Here is a 21,134-nt window from a genome sequence, read left to right as displayed (position 1 = left end):
CTCCCACAGTGGCTCCCTGCCCTTCCCTCCTCCCGCACCGCCCCGAGGCCGCGGGGGCACGCCGGGAAACGTAGTTTCTTTCTCTCTCCTTCGTCTTCCTCTTCCTCCCCTCTTTCTCCCCTGCTTGTATTGCCACAATACAGGAAAATGAAAATTTAGAAACGTGTCATAATCCACCCGTTTTACGGACCTCAGCTATCCTCAGGACATCTACCATCCAGCACCCTGGCAGCCTGCTGTGCTGCTACCTCCCCTCCTCACAGCCATCCTCATACCCGCACCTAGTCCCACACAATTCACCTAAATTACCACTGTAGACACATTTTTAAAAATAGTTTCAGTGACTCTTATTTACATTAAAATTTTAGGCATGCCTAGAACCCAGGGAGCAACTATTTCCATGGTATCCAGAGATGTGGGTGAATACCAGCACAGTACTACCAGTTAGCTCAGTAGCTAAATAAATGAATGGCCTTATTCAAAAGCGCTGCGCATCCAGCACTCTGCAAAGTCAAACAAAAGTATGCTAAACCAACTGCTTTTGTAGCAAATGGAATAATTTACCCAGTGAGCAACAGGATGAATTAACAGCCCCATTGAATGGAACTGAGTACAAAATCTTGGCATTCAAGTCAGTTCATTTATCTAGTACACAATATATATTTTAAATTCCTCTGAAGGCAGTTGTGTGCTCACAGTGTCCTCTGGTGGGACAGAAAAGCTCCAGAGAGAGGGAATTAGAGCAGATCAGCCCCAGCTCTGCTGAGCTAGTACATTCCACAAGGTCAGCAGCCAGCTGGCCTGGGGAGAGCTTTGCTGGAGAGAAGCTGACACTTCCAGAGGTGTTCAGATAGGATTCCCCACACTGGGCAAACGATGAAGCCATGTTATGAGCACTGCACCACTCCTGAATGTTACAGAATAATTTCTCTGCATTTTTCATTTTGAGTGCTAGATTTCTAAAGCATTTGTGAGCTTCATACTAAGATCTATCATCTTTTTTTATCCACGAAGGTAGCAATGACAGAAGCTCAGATCAAAGGGAAGTGCTTTTTGAAGATAAAGGGGTCTCTGTATTCTTTGAGCATTCAAGGAGTTAATTTCAAAAAAGTAATACAAAAATTAGGAGCTCTTTGTGACGCCAGCTGATGTGTAAATTCTGTTTATCCGAGACAATCCATAATGATGTTCACCTTTTAATTGATTTAAGAGAAATGCAGTCTGCATTTTTATAATGAATGTTCCCAGACTTTCACTGGAAGTAGGCTTTAAAAGAGATGCAAATGACAACCTATATAATGGCCGTGCACAGAAACAGAAGCTGCCCTCTTTGAACTGAAGATGTGTGAGAGTGTAAGATCTGCAGATCCAGAATGAGGTAATTGAAATAACCCAAAATAATCAGTACCATCATGCTCTGACACAAGCATGAAATAGTAAATGAGAGGCAAATTTTGAGCACTGATGAACATATTGTGAGAACATATCACAAATGACTAGTTAATTTTAATGCTCATATATAATACTAATTAGCATTGTTATTAGATGTCTTTATGTATATTTTGCATTCTCAGTGCTGTGACTTCCATGAAGAGTTAACAATAATTAAATGTGGAGTACAGGTAATAAAGGAGACCCTCTCATCTCTCACAGACAGCCAGGAATGGATCTGCAGTTTTATCTCAAGGAGGACCTAGGCTCCATTCTTTAGGGAACAAAATTATATTCATGCTTGCAAAATCTAATTATAACATGTATGTTAAACTGGGCTGTGTTTCTATTGTTCCACAAGAGCAGTTTCCAAAGTAATCTTAAGTATGACTTGCTCTTATTTTTTTTAGCATCCAGTGTATGAGAAGCCAAACTTTGGGAACTGTGATAGAAACAGTGACCAATGCTGCCCATCAGTTGAGATGTGAGAGAGGAGAGACCATGGCACTCTACTACCAGTGTGATTTGGCAGCAAGTGCAATGTGTGACACTTGACATGTCTGAATGATTTGCAGTCCTCACACTCCTCTTCACTTGGTGTTTCACGAACTACTTATGGAGAGCCCATGAATCACTAATATGAGGCATTCCTAGCAGCATTAAGACACATAAAATCTTGTATGGAAGCATGCTTTTGGAGTTGCTGAAGGCATACATTTAGGGGAACTCTGAAGAAAAGGCAGACAATCATGATTTTGAGTGTAACCTTGGACCTTCACAGGTGCATTAGGGATGGTTATTGAGTTCAGCGCTGTTATGCCACAGGATAGTCTATCAAAGTCTGATGTGTAGAGCTACCTCACAATCCTAATTTTGTGCTGTTTGTGAGCTGCCACTCTCCCTTCATATAGTTTTCATTTGTATCCTACTGCATTAGTTTTCTAGCAGTTGCTTGCAGTGCTGAGCTAGACCCCAGCCCAGCTTGAAGAGCACCTTCATTTTACTTGAGGGACAAAGGAGTCAGTTAAATCATGCAAGTGAAAAGCTGAAACTGGAACCAATTATGCCTATTGCTCCCTCAAGGGTCTGAATCACAGCAGTGTATTTTACAGAATACTTTAAAAATTGTTCTCAAGAAAGTGGACCATAGTTTCATATGCATTATGAGCAAGTTCTGTAAGCTACCAGATCCAAGAGCATGTAATTTTAGCAAGGCTTACTTTTTGAAGTATGTAATCCAGCGGGGAGGAAAAATGAATTATTTAAAACCTAATAGTCATAATTATGGAGAACTAAATTAGCATTACAATTTCTAAGTCAAATCTACATGCTGATGAAGAATGAAAAGATGTTGTCTAAGAAGGGAAGAGTTTTTTGTAAGGAGCAACTTTCTATACTGTTTACAGTAGAAAGGCTAATGTTTCAAATAACATTTACTTGGAGGATTTTTTAATGAAACAGTGAAGGATATTTGTGTCAAAACCAACAGCTCTGGAGAAAGAGAACTATTTACTTATCATGAATATGGCAAAAACAGCAGCTGAAATTTGTTCACTTATGTAGGCCAATCTGTGTTCCTTGGGAAAAGCCCTTTGGGCAAAGGACTAGTTTGACACAAACAAGAATGCTTTTGGGGATAGAAGTTTCCTTGTGAGGTTCAGTTACACCCCTTAATAACTCGACTAGAAACACCCATTCATTTCACAGTTGGGGATTAAGTACCGGAATTATTTTTAACCATTATTAACAGCAGCTTCTCTGCTTAAGGATTAGCCTCCTTGTTGTCAAAGGCATTAAAGGTAACAGATCCCATTTCAAATCTCTTTTGAGTGATTCAATTCAGGCATCTCAGGTCTTTCAGTGATCAATATTTCAACCCATGTTTTTGTTTTCTGCCATGTTCCCCCACTTCACACATATTTCAAAAAAGTAGATGGAGTTACAAGAATATAAGCTTAGATCTGTTTCATAAAATGCTCTTTGAAGAACAAAATATGATCATACTTTCAAAGACATGCAGCAGTATTTGACTTTGCATTGAACTATACAGCACTTACGAAGTCAAAACCTTTTACAGGTTTATATCTTTGTAGGTTCTGAAGTATAATGCAGTGCCATATTGTGTCTTAAGTCCCTCTTTTTTTCTCCAAGCCTACTATTCATCTCTTTGATGAAATTTTTAATAAAGTTCAGTTTTCCTTACTGCCTCAAGGTTTTGTTCTTGTAGAGCCAGCAGATAGTTATAAGAGAATTGTTCAGATTTTGCATATTCTAGAAAGAACATTTTAAAAATCCCGTTCCCTTACAGAGCCGTAAACTGAGCTTTGAAAAGTATGTAGTTTCATCTTGCAGCAATGACAAACTGTGTCTTATTAAACAACAGAAGACAGCTCGTAATAAATACTTAATCCTTTCCCTTCAGTAAAATATACAGTTTCTGGAGGTCAAATTGTGCTGTCATTTACAGTGATATAAATTTGGAATTACTTGATTGATTTTGGGAATAATATTTATGGTGTTACACATTTTCATAATGCAAATGAGTAAGAATTTGACTCTGAAAAATTGAACTGTGTCTGGTATATTATTTCCGTTTTGACATTTGTGCTTCTTGTCTTCTCAGCTACTGCTTCTAAAGTTTTAGCAGCCTATCCCTGTGTAATTTGCCTCTTGGGAATAGGAGACAAAATACTGTGACTGGATCATATTAATGTGCTTATGCAATGGCGTATTTATAGCCAGACAGCTCTTGTGATATTTTCTTTTCAGTATCTGAAGGGGGAAAAAAATGAAACACCCTTACTTTATGCATGTTCTTTTAAAACTCTAGCAAAGAATTTTATTATTCTTTCTAGCAAGTCTGAAAAATGACCTTGTGAAAATTTGGTGATTTTAATGACATTTTTAATGTGTGTACAAAGCCTGGAATATAACTGGCAAACATCTCAAGTATTTGCAGGCCTGTGTTTATCATTGTGGATATTTACCAAGGCAGAAAATATACCACTGTGGTTTTAGTAAATGGGTTTCAACAATTAATTCAACAGATTGGTGAATTACTGGAATGAGTCCTCCAACAAGCTCTCAGAAGGATTTAAGAGTGAGTTTAATCGGGTGTCTCAGCACGGGACCCCCATTCCATTGCAATCCCCATAAGCACCCAGCTCTTTTGCTGTACCAGTCGTAGTAAAGATCAGACTTTGTTGAGCTTTTGATGGGGTACCCTTCCTTCTTGGACCAGGGTAAAAGAGCAGAGGAGGCTGCTGTTCTGCTAAGTTCTTTATTTCATAGTCTCATAGCTTTCTTGAAGGCAGAGTTCGAAGGGGGTTACATGATAAAGGCAAGCAGCAACAGCAAACAGCTGGCAAAACCAGCTTCTTCTTCTTCTGTATGCTCTATATGCTCTATACTCTACATGCTCTATACTCTAGACTCTATGCTCTATATGCTCTATGCTCTATATGCTCTGTACTCTAGACTCTATATGCTCTATACTCTATATGCTCTGTACTCTAGACTCTATTTTTTTTCTTACAGAAGTATGGATTATATTTGTTAACTGACCAATAAGATTAACACACAATTCTAGTTTTCCTTTTCTTAACCTATCCAGGTCTAATTCTATCAGTCTTAAGTCTTACACAAGTGTTACATAGGTATTACACAGATTTGCATATACAGTTTCTATCAGCTCTTATTGTTTATGTGAACACTCTATCTAAAAAATGTGAACAGTATAATTCTATCTATATTTTGTCTAATGTAAAGAATTCTGTGAAAAGGTACCACTGCTGCAGCAAGAACTGTGTTTAAGGTCTCTGCTACAGCTTTTTAATGTTTAAGGCACTTAGCATATATTTCTACTAAAAGTTAAAAATCTGTATTTCTATTTCACTTTGGTGTGGCTTCATGTATCTCAGCTTGTCCAAAGGTTTTAATTCAACCCCTGTGCTTTGGCTTCCCTCTGGGCCTGAGTCCAGAGGAGCTTTCACTCCAACAAGACTTCTGTAGAAATCAGTGCCAGCTAGACACTTTTCCAGTTGTAAACCATGGATTTTTCACTCTCATATTCAGATCACATTTGCTGCAAGACATTTCTAACAAAATTTATCTGGGAAGATTTATTGAGAAAGAAGTTTGACATTCAGGAACTGTTTCAGTTTATACTGTTAAATCATTTCTGCTCAACTGAAATAAAGGCACTGTCTTTGCTTCATAGTTTTGGGGTGATAAGGCCTGTCCAGTTCACTTAGATGGGGTAGATGGGTGAACTACAACAATGTACAACACCTCATGATCAGACCTTATGGGTTTTGCCATTTAAAACAAAAAATTAATTATTAGACTGAGTATTCTAAAGTAGAAAACTATTGTATGAATAAATAGGATGGATGAAAAGTGAGGAAATCAAGTGTCTTAAGTGGTTTTTTAGTTTTCTTTGCACTAAAATATTCTGATCACTATAACATATGTTCAGCATGAGAAAGTTAATATCAAAGCTTCTGTAAATGATAGGTTAATGAGAAAAGACAGCTGTCAGTTTTTGTTTCCCAAAAACTAGAAAAAGATCAAAGAACTTGCTGAATAGATTCCTAAGTAAATTACTGTTGGTTTTAAAAAATAACCCAAGAAATAGAGACAATTTAGCTATATAAAATGAAAATGATCCTTGAAACCACAGAAGTCTCTGAATGCACCTAAAGAGAGGTGTTTAAATGTCTGCAGCAGATAAAGACAGAAGTGCAGCCCTAAAGTTAGTGGGGAGCTGGGCGGCCACGTCACTGTGACAATTACATTGGAATCTGAAACAGAGTTATCTACCAGAGGGCAGAGGGCAGTTTCAGGAGGCATTATAAGTCTCCTCCCAAAGATGTACCCATTAAAGAGCCCAAGTCTTCAGTGTCATAGAGATTACTTTAACACATCCTGAAAACAAATACTAATACTACATTTTGCCATGCAAAAGAAACAGAACAGCAAAATATGCCCTGAATAATACTAAAATGCCATGCACAATATTAAAAATATCAGTTTTCAATCCCCATGCAGCCATGTCTACTAGGTTATTAAGCTCCCTATTATCCTCCTGAAGGGTTCTCCAACAATCCTACGAACCTGTATAAATAGAAATCAAGCAGCTCCTGGATTTCTTTTCTTTAGAATTGAATTCACCCATGTTTTCACTCCAGTGAATTCATTCTTTCACTGCTATATCTTTCCAATATTTTAACAGCTTTTGTGAATCATTGATACTACTACTAGGTACAATGCTTCAGGAATACTTGCATTAATGTCAGAGGTAATACAAGACTGAAGTATTGCCTTCTCCAAACTCAATATTCTCACTCTTATGTCCAGAATTCATTGGCCCTTTTGGATATAGAGGTGGGTGAAGGTCTCAAAGCACAGGACCTTCTTACCCTACTTGTAGTCAAGGACCCCTGTTTTAACTGTGTACTCCTAAAGTTTTTGTTCGGAGTGGTGGGAACAAGGTTGGGTTGCAATCAGTTTTGCTGTTTTTGAAACTAGCTCATCAGACTGTCATCATGTCAGTCTGTTATTTTAATTATTTGTCACTGTCTTTATCACTGTGCTCTGTGCAAATTTTTATCAGCAATGATTTTATTGTTTTCCTGGAGGATAATCAAAATAAGTTAAGCAACAAGGAGTCAAGATCAATATACCCTTTATGGCCACTTTTGAAGCATATCAGCCTTTTTTTATTTCACATGGACCATAATGATTTCCTATTAAAATAATTATTTAATTTTTTTTATTGTGGTGTCTCAAAGTTTTGTTAGTTAGATATTTTACAGATATTTTACAGTTAGATATTTTACAGAAGTATAAATACATTTCTACAACACATTTATCTATTCAACTTGTATTCTCACACAAAAGGATATTGAGTTATCCTGAAAATATGTATACTTCTCCATACATTCCTATTGATTTGCATTAATTAAATTGTTCTTCTTTAATTCTTTCTTAGTGGAATCTCCTATTAGCCATTCTGCCATATACTTGGGATCAATATTAAGTTGATAGGGCTATAATACCTATATATCTCTTTTCAATATTGGCACAACCTTTGCTTTCTTTCAGTGCTCTGGAACTTCTCCAATGTTTGAAAACTGTCTGAGAATGAATATTAACAGTCTGTAACACTCTCTGCTGGCTCATTAAAAATTCTTGGATGTGATTAATCTGTATGTGCTTATGTAAGGAGATCTAATTTTAGAAGATGCAGATAACTAGATCTCCCTTGTTTTTCCTTTTAATATAAATATAAATATGGGTTTTAAACACTGTGATTAAAGCTTTTGATTAGTAGTGTTCTCTGTTCCAGAGTCTATGTCATGATAAATGTACTGCAGACACTATTTACTGACTTCCTTTTTCAAAAAGTTTTAAAATAGTTAAATCTTTGGAGAATGTATTTCTGGTTTATAACAGAGGGAACAGTGCAATGACCAACTATATACATGTATATTTGTACATACATAATAGAGTATAAAGTAGTGATGTTCTATATGAAATTGATGAGTACATTATGACCTATTGGTAAAATCACAGAATCATAGAATAGTTTGGGTTGTAAGGGACCTTTAAATATCATCTTGTCCAAACCCACTGCAATGAGCTGGAACATGTGCAACTAGATCAGGCTGCTCAGAGCGCCATCCAACCTGATCTTGAATGTTTTCAGGGTTGGAGCATCTACCAGGTCCCTGGGCAACCTGTTCCCATGTTTCACCACTCTCATTGTAAAAAATATCTTCCTTGTATCTAGTCCAAATCTACCACCTTTTAGTTTAAAAACTACCCCTTGTCCTATTGCAAGAGGTCCTGATAAAATGTTTGCCCCTTTTAAGTACTGAAAGGCCACAACAAGGTCTCCCCAGAGCCTTCTCTTCTCCAGGCTGAACAGCCCCAACTCTGGCAGCCTTTCCTCATAGGAGAGTTATTCCCTCACACTGATCATCCTTGTGGCCTCCTCCAGACCCGCTCTAATAGGTTCATGTCTTTCCTGTAGTCAGGACCCCAGAGCTGGATGCAGTACTCCAGGCAGGGTTTTCCCATGGATTAGGTGGGTTGTGCTGTAGCTCATATGGCTGCACAAACCTTCTGACCCCACTCCCACCACAGCTCCCCTTTTATTCTGCAAAAATAAATCCAAAATTATGTGCAGGACAGAGGAAGGAACACGACACATTCACAAATCAAAGACCAAACCACTGTAACCACAGGCCAAATATGTGTCTTTTGAAGATAAAATAGCAGTTGTGCTGACTTAAGCCTGTGATTATGCACATGTTCAACCTCAACATCCTGAGCATCCCACTGATTTTATAATAATAAAATTTAGTCCTATATACATTTATAAGCCCTTGGCTGTCAGGAGTTCTGGCCTTGTGGTTTTTTCTCCTGCCACCTGCCATTCCCTTATTTCTTGACTCAGATTTGCACTCACAGTAGGATTCACAGATGGGTATTTTCTAAGTCATTGTGAAAGAGGTTCATGGTTGCTGGATGCCATCATCTGCATCACCAAAGCATCATTGTAATATATTTCATTAAAGAATCTCTGGTATAACTGGTATAGGGAATCAATGATAACAGAATAAATATGCACAAAAATTATAAAATTGTTACATTTTTGACCACAGATATTGAAAATATTAAGCTGTCTTACATGTCTTGAAACAGAAAATTTGAAGGTACAAAGAAACAGGTTAAGCCCCCAAATCAATGGGTCTGGATATTTTGCATTCTTGAAAAGAGGTATCGAAAAGTGATTGGGAATGATTTGAGAAAGCACATTTTAAATAGTTGTATTAAAAGCAAGTGAAAGCTCATGCCCATCCTAGAAAGCAGCTCTGTGGTGGCTATTCAGTCATTCCAAATGAACCTTCTTTACTTCCTCAGCTCTGCATTTCTTTCTCATGTTCATCAAATTATGTGCTTTCTGGTGGAGGCCACCATATTCAGAGCAGTTTGTTAACACACTGAAGCTATTTAAAATGCACACCATGTGTGCACAAAATGTCTTCATTTATCAGATTAGCTCACAGATCAGGCACTATTCAAAAGAGCAGGATGGTGCCAGAACAAGGGTGTCAACTCACCCTGTAGCATAACTGAATTCCCTCTTCAATCCAAGGCTCGGAATGAAAAACAAAATAGAACAAATTACTAATTTTCAAGCTTTACCCTGTTTTAACTGACAGAGGCAAATTACATTTTAATAAAGTAAATAATTTTCAAAACCTATTTCCACAAATTCAAGCTGCATCCACACATTTCTTGCTAGCTACTTCCAAGAGGCTGAGGTGACCATCTCCTGCACATGTAGGGCTGCTGATTGCTGTTCCTCTGATCTGCCTCTGAAACTGCTCTCCTTAATGCTCCTCTACTCCTTCCAGCCAGAGTAAAGGAGGTTCAGTCAAACAGTTTAAAGCTGTTGACCAAGTCCCTGTTACAGATTTGCCCTGGCAGGGCTGTGTGAGCATGGCCAAGTCTTGGCCACAAAACCATTCCAGCACATCCTCTTGCATGGATGTAGATGTTTGAGCAAACCCCCATGGTCATGGCACAGTTGGGATTGGGCCTGGGGTTAGTTACGCTGCCCTGAAGAACCAGGTTCCCACAGCTGAGCTGAAGCACTTTGGAAATACGGTAACAGGTATTTTCTATCCTGCTGGAGCAGGATATTTGTGAGGTAGACACATTTCTCCATTCACACCTGCACAAAAGTCAGGTGTGTCCTAAACATCTGTATTAAGCAGATAGATAGGATTAATTTTTTCATGATGTAACATGGCTCTCCCTGTATAACAGATGTGGCAGTATGTTTTATAGTAATCAAATTTCTGTCCTTCCCCTTCTACAAGTATGATGTTGAGAAAGGGTTGAGCAAAACCAAATAACTTTAAGTGTTAGGAGGTATGCTAAATTATTCTGGATTAATTATTGAGTAATATAATCAAATATCAAACCAGATTTCTAAATGGCAGGAATAGTGAAAAGGAAGAAATTCATACCAACCCTCCAGCTAAAATCAGAGACTGACTGCTTTTGTGTCCTGAATTTAGCTTTCAGATTACTGATTCATATGAAAATAAACCCTCTTGTGACTAAATATCTTCCTGCTAACCAACAGAGAAGGATAAGAAGTATGAGATATATCAGATACTGGTGTATTGCTTTAATATATAAATACATGCCAGCTGAGGGCAAAACATGTCTTATCATTATTCTGAAGTTTTCCTACACAAATTCAGAAGACAAATGATAGGCGAAATCTGCTTGGCAAGGGGAGGAGGGGAGGGACACACAAAATCCAGCCTGCTATTGTGAGATTTCTGACATAAATTAAGGCATGAATTTAAAACTGATATAATAGTTTTGGTATTACTCTGCATATGAATAAAAAATACTTAGAATCCTAGAACTGTCAAGGTTGGAAAAGACTTCTAATATCATCAAGTCCAACCATTAATCTGGCACTACCATGTTCCCCACTGAAGTGCCCCATCCACATGTTTTTTCAACACTTCTAAGGATACTGATTCCACCAGTTCCCTGGGCAGCCTTTTTCAATGCTTAACCACCCTTTCAGTGAAGATTTTTTTTCCTAATATCCAATCTAAACATCTCCTGGTGCAACTTGAGGCCATTTTTTCTCATCCTGTCACTTGCTACCTGGGAGAAGAGACTGACCCCCACTTGGCTACAACCTCCTGTCAGGCAGTTGTAGAGAGTTGCAAGGTCTCCCCTGAGCCTCCTTTTCTCCAGGCTAAACAATCCCAGCTCCCTCAGCTGCTCCTTGTAAGACATTCTCCAGCTCTTTCACCAGCTTGGTCAACCTTCTCTGGACATTTCCTTTTATTTGATTAAAACCTTTCATACAAAAATGGTTATGAATTAGACAGCATAATTTATACAGTCTATTTTGTGAATAAGCACTAGCAATGGATTATACATAAATTGTTAGATTATTGCTGTGACCCTTATTCCTAGGCACTTATAAATAAATATATTCCCCTGTGGCTTCACTAAACCTTTGCAAAGTACATTTCTATGCAAATCTGTGAAAAGTTATATGGCACTGTCACTCTTAGCATTGCACAAGTTGTCCAGTACCATAGTGGACTGTGGAACAGTCTGACAGCTGCTGGATTGGAAGCTCCAGGCTGTTTTCAGTTAGGTACATTTAAAATTAGAGGGTAAAAAAGCTGGATATAAAGTACAGAGGACAATTTTGCCATATTCAACATATGTACGGGATAACCTCCTAGCCCTTCCTATTAGTATCTTAGTTATGTACTGATAATACACAATATTCACATTGTCATTTGGTAACTCTTCCACTCATTTCCACTAATACTGCTTAAGTGGAAAAACAAGTGATACTCTGATCCAGAAAATGCAGCTGTCTGCCATTCACCACGGGAATGCCTGGCAGCTGCCAGTCTCCGGCCTAATCCCGGTGGGTGAAGGCCAGCACTGACCCTGCTGGAAGGTGGCAGAGTTGGGACTGGCTTGATGCTGCTTTAGCCAACACCTCCCAGCTTTCAGCTGAACTGCAGCAATGGAACAGCTTCAGCTACAGTCTTGGGTTACAGGTTGATTTCGTTTATATCCATCACAGAACTGTAATGGGAAATCACTTCATAGCAATTTTATTGTTCTAATAGACTATTATAGCAGGAGGCTATTGTAAATAGTACTTAAAGAGGTTACTGAAATGAGGCTTTTTCAGTTATGAAGACATAATATCTGTGTGTCAGATTTGCTGCTCTTTTCCTAATGCAGAACAAGAAGGCATTTGAATACTGAATTCTATTCTCTGAAATAAGGAACCTTTCGGACACACAATAAAAATAATTAAAAATTATGTGTATTAGGCACTTGAGAAAGGCCCAACTTTTTTTACAAAACATTTTTTTTTCCACTGGAAACCAAAGGAGTTTTCAAAAGAGAGCTTGTTTCAACAAATTTTCTAGTATAAAAAGGACTTGCCCCCTTTAGTAGCTTGTGTTATGATACCCAGCCAAGTATGACGTCCATAAGATCGTAAGAGATTATGGCACTCCCTAGGTAATTAACTGGCCAATACATTGTTTAAACTCACTAAGAGTTTGGTGTGTGGTCAACGTAAGTACCAACATCAGGATTTGATTTTTCAGATGTACAGCAAATGACCTTTACATAGCAGGAGTAATTTGCAATGATTGTAGACTGTCATCCACAGATTCCTGTGATTTTTTTGGCTGTTGTGAGAAAACAAGAGAAAACAAGGTCCTGAGTCCAAGTCTATATCCTGTGTAGGAAGTGTTTGTAGCTTTTTAGTGCTTTCCTCAGCCCACCTGTTCTCTGCCATGATCAGACACCACATATCTAAACAACCTTCATCTCATCATAGTTCCTCTTCTCCTCTTTCACACCTGTACATGCCCCTTCTATCTGGCCCCTGCAAGTGCTTCCACTATCTCTTCTCCCAGAATTCATCATACTGTTACATTCCAGGGGATACAATCCCTCTACGCCATTATCCGTCACAGTGATACTGTATTTAAAAAAAGTGCAGAGAAAATCCCTTGACCCTTGCAGTGCACAGTGGAACATTATCAGCATAGCCCAGTTCCTCAGTGGATATATTTTAGCTCTTATTAACTCTACTGAGAATGTATGCAAATATATTAGTTTTAAAACTTTAGGAATTCACCAAATGTTGTCAGATTTTTCAGGAAGAGCAGGAGGTATGGCCCTGAAACTACCTTCTACTAACTACCTTCCTCATTCAAAATAGAGAGCTCCCTGGGGGTGTAACCTCTTGGCTGAAATATTTGTAATGATGCTACAGAAAGCATTTCTTCTTGTTTCTGTCTCACAAATTCCTTAAAGGGGAAAAATAAAGTCTAAAATAGAAATATGTGCTATTTGGGCTACATTAAGACTGAGAAAGGTATAAGCAACTAGAAGCAAAGCATTACAAGGGAAACAACTGCAAATTTCACATACAGTACAGTGAGGGCTCTATAACACATCTTCTATGTAAAACAACATCTTGAGCTCTTTTTCAGTCAGAACAGGATGAGTCTTTTTTTTTCTTGGCATATAAGAAAAGATATCTAGTTGTGAGACATCTTTCAATTTATGTAAAAACCTAGATAGGATCTACCTTACATATCAAAGAAATTTTGAGAACTACAAACATGTCAGACACAGAATGAAGAGTCAGACATTTAAAGGGAAGTGATGGCACACATAATTATCCACCTTACATTCAGAATTATTTTAAAGAATGTTAGAAATATTTTTAATACTGAATAAGTATGTATTTATTAAATGACACTGTTTAAAAAGTCCCCAACCTTTTACAAAACACACTGTCCAGAAATATACTGTGGGATATTATGGTTATGACCAAATAAATTGAAACATTCATAGCTAATGGTGACAGCAAATAGTTGAGCATAGCAGGAAGCTGTCATCAGTAATTTACATATTCACTTCTAACTGTGCCTGAGCACCATTAAGATTGTTCGTATTTGCATTTGCTGTCCTCTGAACCAAGTCATTTTCCACTGGCATATATTCACTTTCACTGCAGGTAACTTTCATTAGTGGTAATTAAAGGACAATTTTTACCGCATTATGCTACAGGAAACAAGAAGCGGTTGCTGAGATTGATTAATATCTAAACTAAGTTTGAGACACGTAATCAATCTCATAGGCACAAGAGATTGTTCCTGTTATGTAATGAAAAGTAACAGGAAGAAAAAACCCAATTTATTTTGAATATCTAAAGCTTATCCTTTAAATTTTGTTGGAATGCACTAAGTGGCCTGATTTATTTTTAAATGTTCCCAACAGAGAATAGCCTCAGTCTATGTGTAATGACTTTTTACCCTCATTTCTGCACCGTTTGTGTTTGAGCTCTGACTGGGACAATACCAAGGAGGATGTCAATGTTATCTTAGTGTGGAAGTGATTTTCTAGTAGACAACTGCATCTGAAGGTTGCTGTGCATCTAATCTGATCCCTTTTGCCTTCAGTGCTATTGAAGATGGTCCTTTTCAAACACCGCTCAACCCTACAGACTCAGCATTGCTTCCAGTTGAAGCTTTACTGTTTCACTGGGAGCTGGAACAGACCCAAGAACGGTAATGTGTTTTCACTTGCTGAAAAAAATACTATTATGTTGTCCCTTATTTTGCCATCCAAATACTGTGCTTGGTAATACCATCACTGCAGAATTGCTGTCAAATATTTATTTTTATTGGGGAAATAGCACTCCTTCTGTAGTAGCATGATGTTATCATTTAATTATTTTTTCTTTTCTGCTTTGTGATGGAAAACTGCAATTCAATGAAGTATATATTTAAATGCAAAAGAGGCATACCAATTAATCAGTACAGAATACGAATGCTTTTAATCTGCATAAAAAAAACCTGTGGTGGTTAGAAAAACACCAATCTTTTAAATAGAAAGAACATGAAAGTAATTCCTATCCACGCTCAGATTTCCTCAAATACAATGAAAAACTGCAATTGTGCAATTAGATTATCTTCACAATAATATATTCTTTTTAAGCTTTGCATTATGCTAAGCACATTTTGATAGGCCTTTCATTTCTTTTTATTAAGAATAAAAATCGACTTAGATAAATAATTTTAATTGTTAAAAAAAAAATCCACAGAGACAGCTCATATGTTGGCTCTGAAACACAGATGTTTACTGTTTTCTGGTTTTTATTCATCCACTGTACCAAACACAGAAACTAAGTACTGAAGATAGTAAATAAATTAGTCTACGTATATATAGGGTAAGTTAGGTATAGCCAGGAGCACGAAGTAATCAATTTTGAGGTGTGGATAAACTAGGTGATAGCATAGTACAATCAACTCTCCATTACCTGGGATCATAGGAGGCTGAGAACTGATGGAGAAGAGAAAAACCCAGATAGTGGAGCTGTTCCAAGGAACACCAGGGACACTTCAGTTCTGTGTGTGGTAAATATAGTCCAAAAGACCTTATTAACTCTGCGTTCAGCACTAGGCAGTGGTCTCAAGGCATCGTTTGCAGTGTTGCATGAATTTGCAAAGCCATCTTAGGCTCTGCTTCTCAAGGAAGCAGTTATAGCTCTGCAAACAATGTCTGAGCCATTGAGTCTCATTAAGCCTGGGGTGGCTCTATATGCATTCTCCTAGGAACATTTTTGTTTGTGCTATTCTCATAGCCTTTATCAAGCAGTGCAAAACAAAGCAGAAATTGTGCTAAAGGTGTTTTCAGACTTCAAAACATTTCCCAAGACCTTAAGCAGTGTTTTTCTTCCTGTTAGGGATGCTCACTCCAAAGAGCTGAGCAAGTAGGACACTGCTGATATGGGCCATCTACCCTTTCAGTGCCTGCTTTCAAATCAAAGTCACAGGAGACTTGTCTTTAGGTCCGTTATATTCCCTTTCACTGTGAATTATGCAAATATTACTTTTTCCTGGGCAAGGTGTTTCTCTGTCTGCTTTTGACCAGAAGCTATATGCAGGGTGAAAAACCTTTCCCAGGAAAATTTTTATTTCATATATACATATCAAAGAAATTCTTCCATTTTAAAGGATTGCCATCCTCCGACAAACAGCTATTAACTCAGGAAATCCCGCCCTACCCTCTAATGAGTATGCCAAACCTGCATGGGTCTATTCAGAAAGCTGACTTTCACTCCATGCCTACCCCTTGCAATAAGACGACTCTTTTCATATTTAAATTACCTTTCCAAAGCCATAAAATAAAAGAATGAAAAAAAATGCTAATAAAGAGGATTACTGCCAGAAATCCACCTCCTGCTTTAAGTGGTTGCTCTAAAGTCAGCCCTTCCTCAAAATGTTTTTATACCAAAACAGTTTAGCTCCATTTGTTAGTGGTGTAAGAAGCAAGCCATTCTGTCATTTGTCACACAATAGCCATCTTCCCTGGTAGGTCCAGGAGAAAGAAATGGGCTTTCTTGAAGTTCTGCACGTATCTGGCTGCATCACCATGGTCTAGATGCCCCACCTTTCTCATGTTCTTAGGGCAGTGCATGCCTTGGCAGTATTTTGAGGGAATAAGAAGACAAGCCTACCTTGTGATGGGCAGCTGGAAGTGACAGTAGCAGAAGGGACCTAGACTGGGAGCTGGGAATTGAAAATATAAGAGGAATTCCTTGATGCAGTGAAAGTGGAAAGGAAAAATCAGGAGACATGATGGTCAGAGGCTGAGCTGAGAAAGATGCAAGAATGAAAACCAAAATTAGAGGCCAAAGGAACATGGGATCCAGTGGAACACGGGAAGAGAACAAGTGAGATGACAGATGGAGAAAAGGGTAGCGGAGGTGACAGAAAAGGAGGCTTGCTAACACCAGACTACTGCTGAGAAGCAAAGATAAGCAAGCAGGAGGGATGAAGAGGAGAGAATTTTATGAAAAATGAGGTTGAGACAGAAGGCAGATCCTGCAAGTGAAAATATATTAGAGGAGAAAGGTCATGTCAAAATACAGTAAAACTATTTATTTTTGTGCCACTCTTATCTTGTGCATTGTTGAAGCTGCAATTTTGAATCTTATTACTTCTGTGCTCCCCAGCAGCTCAGGCTGCCTAGCAATGCCTAGTTGTGCCGGCTCTGCTGCACAGAGCTCGTGGCTGCCTAGCAACTGCCAGGGGGTTGCACTGGGGTCCCTGACCAGCTCAGGGGTGCAGTCCTGCCCCAAACACCCCTGCTCCCCTGGCAAGCCAGGAGGCAGCATCTTCAGTTGTTAACAGCTGTGATGAAAACCTTAAAAATATTAATTGGGAAAAAGGGCACGTGGAGGTGACCACAAGAGTGCAGAGTGCATTACAAATTGTCTCCAAAAAGCTGGAACAGCCCCATTCATCTCTGCAATGCTCCGACAACCTGTGATGATAACTGAAATATCAGTATGGGTAATTATTCCGGTTCTTAAGTAAGGCTCTGTGCTAAAGCAAAAGAAAGCAAACCAATGCAGCTATGCACCTTCTTGGGCAGCTACTAAACTGGCGGAGGAAATACTGAAAAAGCGAATTTTGGTACCAGGAAAAAAAAAAGTTAGGGTATTAAGTATTCACACAGGCTTGTCCCAGTACAGCCATACTTGTGTAACTATCACTGTAATCAACAAAAATTTCCTTACAAGAAAATAAGACTTGGCATTTGGCAGCAGAGCTGATGTGGCTGATCTGAACAGGCCCTGTGTCCTCTGCGCTTCCAGCTGCCCCCTCAGATCCCTCATCTCTCTTTCCACTGCACTGTCAGAAGTGCTTGTGCAGCTAAACAACCAAATCAGGAATCAATCCAGCTGAGAAACGGTCCAACAAAAAATAAAGGGTTATTTTCCAATCAACACTACTGAGGCAAGTACTGTTCGTTCCCAACGGAAAAACAAAGACACGTGCCAATCTATGGCCTAGGAAAGGGAATAGACAGTTACAGAGCTACACAAATTACAGTGAAGGAGAAGTTGCTGTGATACTGCTGCTTTGCTGCTGTTCTAAAGAGCACTTAGAATATAGTCGCATTTTTCTCTCCCAGCCAAAAATGGGCTATTGTCCCAGAAAGACAGTATTGCCTCTGGAGATCATCATGCCCCACTGAGGAGGAGAAAATCTCAGATGTAAAGTTGAGACACTGAGAGATACATAAGCACATTTTACTCTGGGTAGAATCACATTTGGGTGATTGTGTAGGTGGAGATTGACGGACATCATTACATTTTTTCCTCTGCCAGTCCAGCAGCCCCAGCCAGGAAAATTTTAATTCCCAGATCTTTTGCACACTCAAAGTATCTTTTCTAAGTTAGGTAATTTTTCTTTCTAATCAGCAGTTTACTGCCTGGTGGAATGAGAAAGGGTGACAGAGCAAAAAAGCCCAAACCCAACAAACTAAACCAAAATGAAAAAAAAACCAAAATAAAATAGTTTCTTAAAAAAAAAAAAAACCCAGTGAATGCAGTTTAGATGCATACTACTATCTTCAGCAAATGTCAGCTCAAGCCCAAGGTTTATTGATTGTTGCTCAGCGCTGGTTCTGCTAGATTTGCACTCTTTCAGGTGCTTTAGAGTCACTTGGTGTACACACCAGGCAGATTCATGGAGCCAGCTTTGATCTATTGCACCTGAGTCAATGCACCCTCCAAGAGCCTCAGACACGAGGAACAGCCTGCAAAGACACTCAAGTGACCCTGCAGAGTGTTATTTAGAAAGAAGGAGGGCTAGCATGGGGCAGTAGCTAATAAGGCCTGCTGATCTAATCAGTTGAGCATATCCACACCACAATTCCCAGTACATCTTACATTACGTGGCCCTCACAGCAGCATTGCCTTGGTTGTATAGCATCCAGCTGAAAAGGTCCTGCTGGGGTGGACATGGAGCCAGCTTGGGTGTTTATCTACCGCAGGTCTATCCTGAGGGCATGGGGACAATGCCTGGCCGTGCCATGGCAGCTACAGAAAAGCCTCAATGCAGCTGTCACAAGGTGGCGACCTTTGATGTGTTCCTCCAAGGTCTTCTTGAGTCGTGAGCACATTTTGAAGTAGAGCTGGTGGGGTTTGTGCAAGGCCTTTCAGGTCGAGAACCGCAGCAGTGCATGAGGCTGCAAGCCCTCCTGGAGCCACTGCTCTGCTGTGTGAGGTGGATGCATTTCGTGGGAGCCCCCACTGCCTGCTCAGTGGCTGTCCCACCGTGGGCTTATAGGACGAGCTTGTCCACTGAACTGAAGCACACTACATTTAGCAACACACACGGCACTAATTTTTCTCATACTGAAAAAAGTTGATGTGCAAGGCCCCATGCATCTGCCATTTCTTTTACTGGGGCAGCCATAATATTTTAAGAAGAGCCAACAACAGTTGTGCTACATTTGAGGATGTTAACAGCTTCCATGCAGCCAGTCTGGTCTGTAGGCAATTACAGACTCATCCAAGTCAATGGGTGTTAAGCAATTTGCAGCCAAAGTGAATAGAGAAATCAAATTTGTCTTTGTATTATATATAGCTGGAAACAAGGAGAAGTCAGTACTGGAAACAAGGAGAAGCCAGTGCCCAAGGGGGGTTCTGGTCACACTTGCCCTGGGACACATTTAAAGCTTGTCAATATCTCAATAAAAACAAATTGAATTATTTTACATTAAAACCAATCAAAAATAAAGTGTTTTATTGGAAATTACATGCTGTCCTAAAGATAGTTATTGACACCCCTTTGGAAACAATTTTGCTAAGATGCCAAATAAATTAACCAGTAGAAGATAGCAATGTGGATGCATTTCTATCCCACAGCAAGTGCTGCAAATGTACCAGCTCCTTCCTCTCTTCAAAGAGATCTCAAATACTTTCCTTGTTACCTGTCTGGCTGTTCCCAGACAGGGGTATTTTTTTTAACTCCAGCTGCAAAGACTTTCGCAGGCCCACTGGTCCTTTCTAGGCTCCCTACCTTTATCCTTGCTTCTGCAGCTCTGGGCTGAGATGCTGGACTTTGCTGACCTCAGAGGTGAAGGGAGATCTATTTTTTTCCCTCTCCACCTTGATTTAGAGACAGCAGCAGGTACACCAAAGCATCCTGACCAGAACAGTTTCAGCGCTGCCAACAGGAGACAGACTACAGAGAACATGTAACATACCACAAGATTATGCAGAGATGAGGCAGTCTGCTCTTACTATAATGTGCTTGAGAATACTTTTTTTCTGAAACATGCTGACTTTTTACCACTGCGTGGATTTCTCTGGGACAACTACTAAAATGCAAGGACTGTGTTTGTGTTCGTAACTGCAGACATACAGCACATGGCATGAACAGTGGGCCTTGGATATGGCTTCTTCTGGGCCTGTTACTCATTGTGAAAGCAGGCACGGACATCCCAGCAGAGCAGTCACCTGCTATTATTGGCTTATCTTCTGGCATGGTTGAAGAATCAGGATTTTGCTTACAAAAAACACAGATGCAAGAAATATTGTACTAAATAATCACCAGAACCTTGTCTTCCATACCTTTGCAAACAGCCAGAGGAGGCCCTGAACAATGATTAACAACTGAGGCTAATGAGTGGCAGGAATACTGTGTTTATCTCAGGCAAGTATTTAAGCTCTTCTTATGAACCTAAATCCAGGCAATCGCTAATTGTTAGTAGTCATACTGGGCAGGCCTTCACAAAGATCTACACAGGTTGGATTCAGTAATTCTCTCTCCCCCTCAGGGCTAACTCCCTAGAAGGGTCTAGTTGCCCCAAAGCATGATCTCTCTGACGTCTTACTACTCTTTTGTCATCTTTGGAATGGTCTGCCCAGGGAGGTGGTGGAGTCACTGTGCCTGGAAATGTTTAAGGAAACACTGGCCATGCCATTTAGGACCATAGTCTAGTTAACACGGCAGTGTTCAGTCACAGGCTGGACTCGATGATCTCAGAGATCTATTCCAACCTAATTGATTCTGCGATCTTCCAGATTTCTAGCGTGCCGGACGGCCAGATAACCAGAGCAGCGCTTCCCTCCCAGACCCTTCTGGCCTTTCCTGCGCAGAGGCGCCGCCTCCGGGCAGCACTGTGGGGCTGGGGCTTTTCTGAGCGGGCGGGAGATGGGCACCACTGTCTCCCCTCGTCTCTGGTCTCCCAAAAGGACACGCCGGCAGCCCGGCCGTCTTTTCCCCGACCGCGGTGCC

Source organism: Corvus brachyrhynchos, unplaced genomic scaffold (genome assembly GCF_000691975.1).
Source record: "Corvus brachyrhynchos isolate BGI_N302 unplaced genomic scaffold, ASM69197v1 scaffold167, whole genome shotgun sequence".
NCBI classification, from domain to species: Eukaryota; Metazoa; Chordata; class Aves; order Passeriformes; family Corvidae; genus Corvus; species Corvus brachyrhynchos.
The sequence above is the reverse complement of the archived record's forward strand: the minus strand, read 5'-3'. Positions refer to the sequence as shown.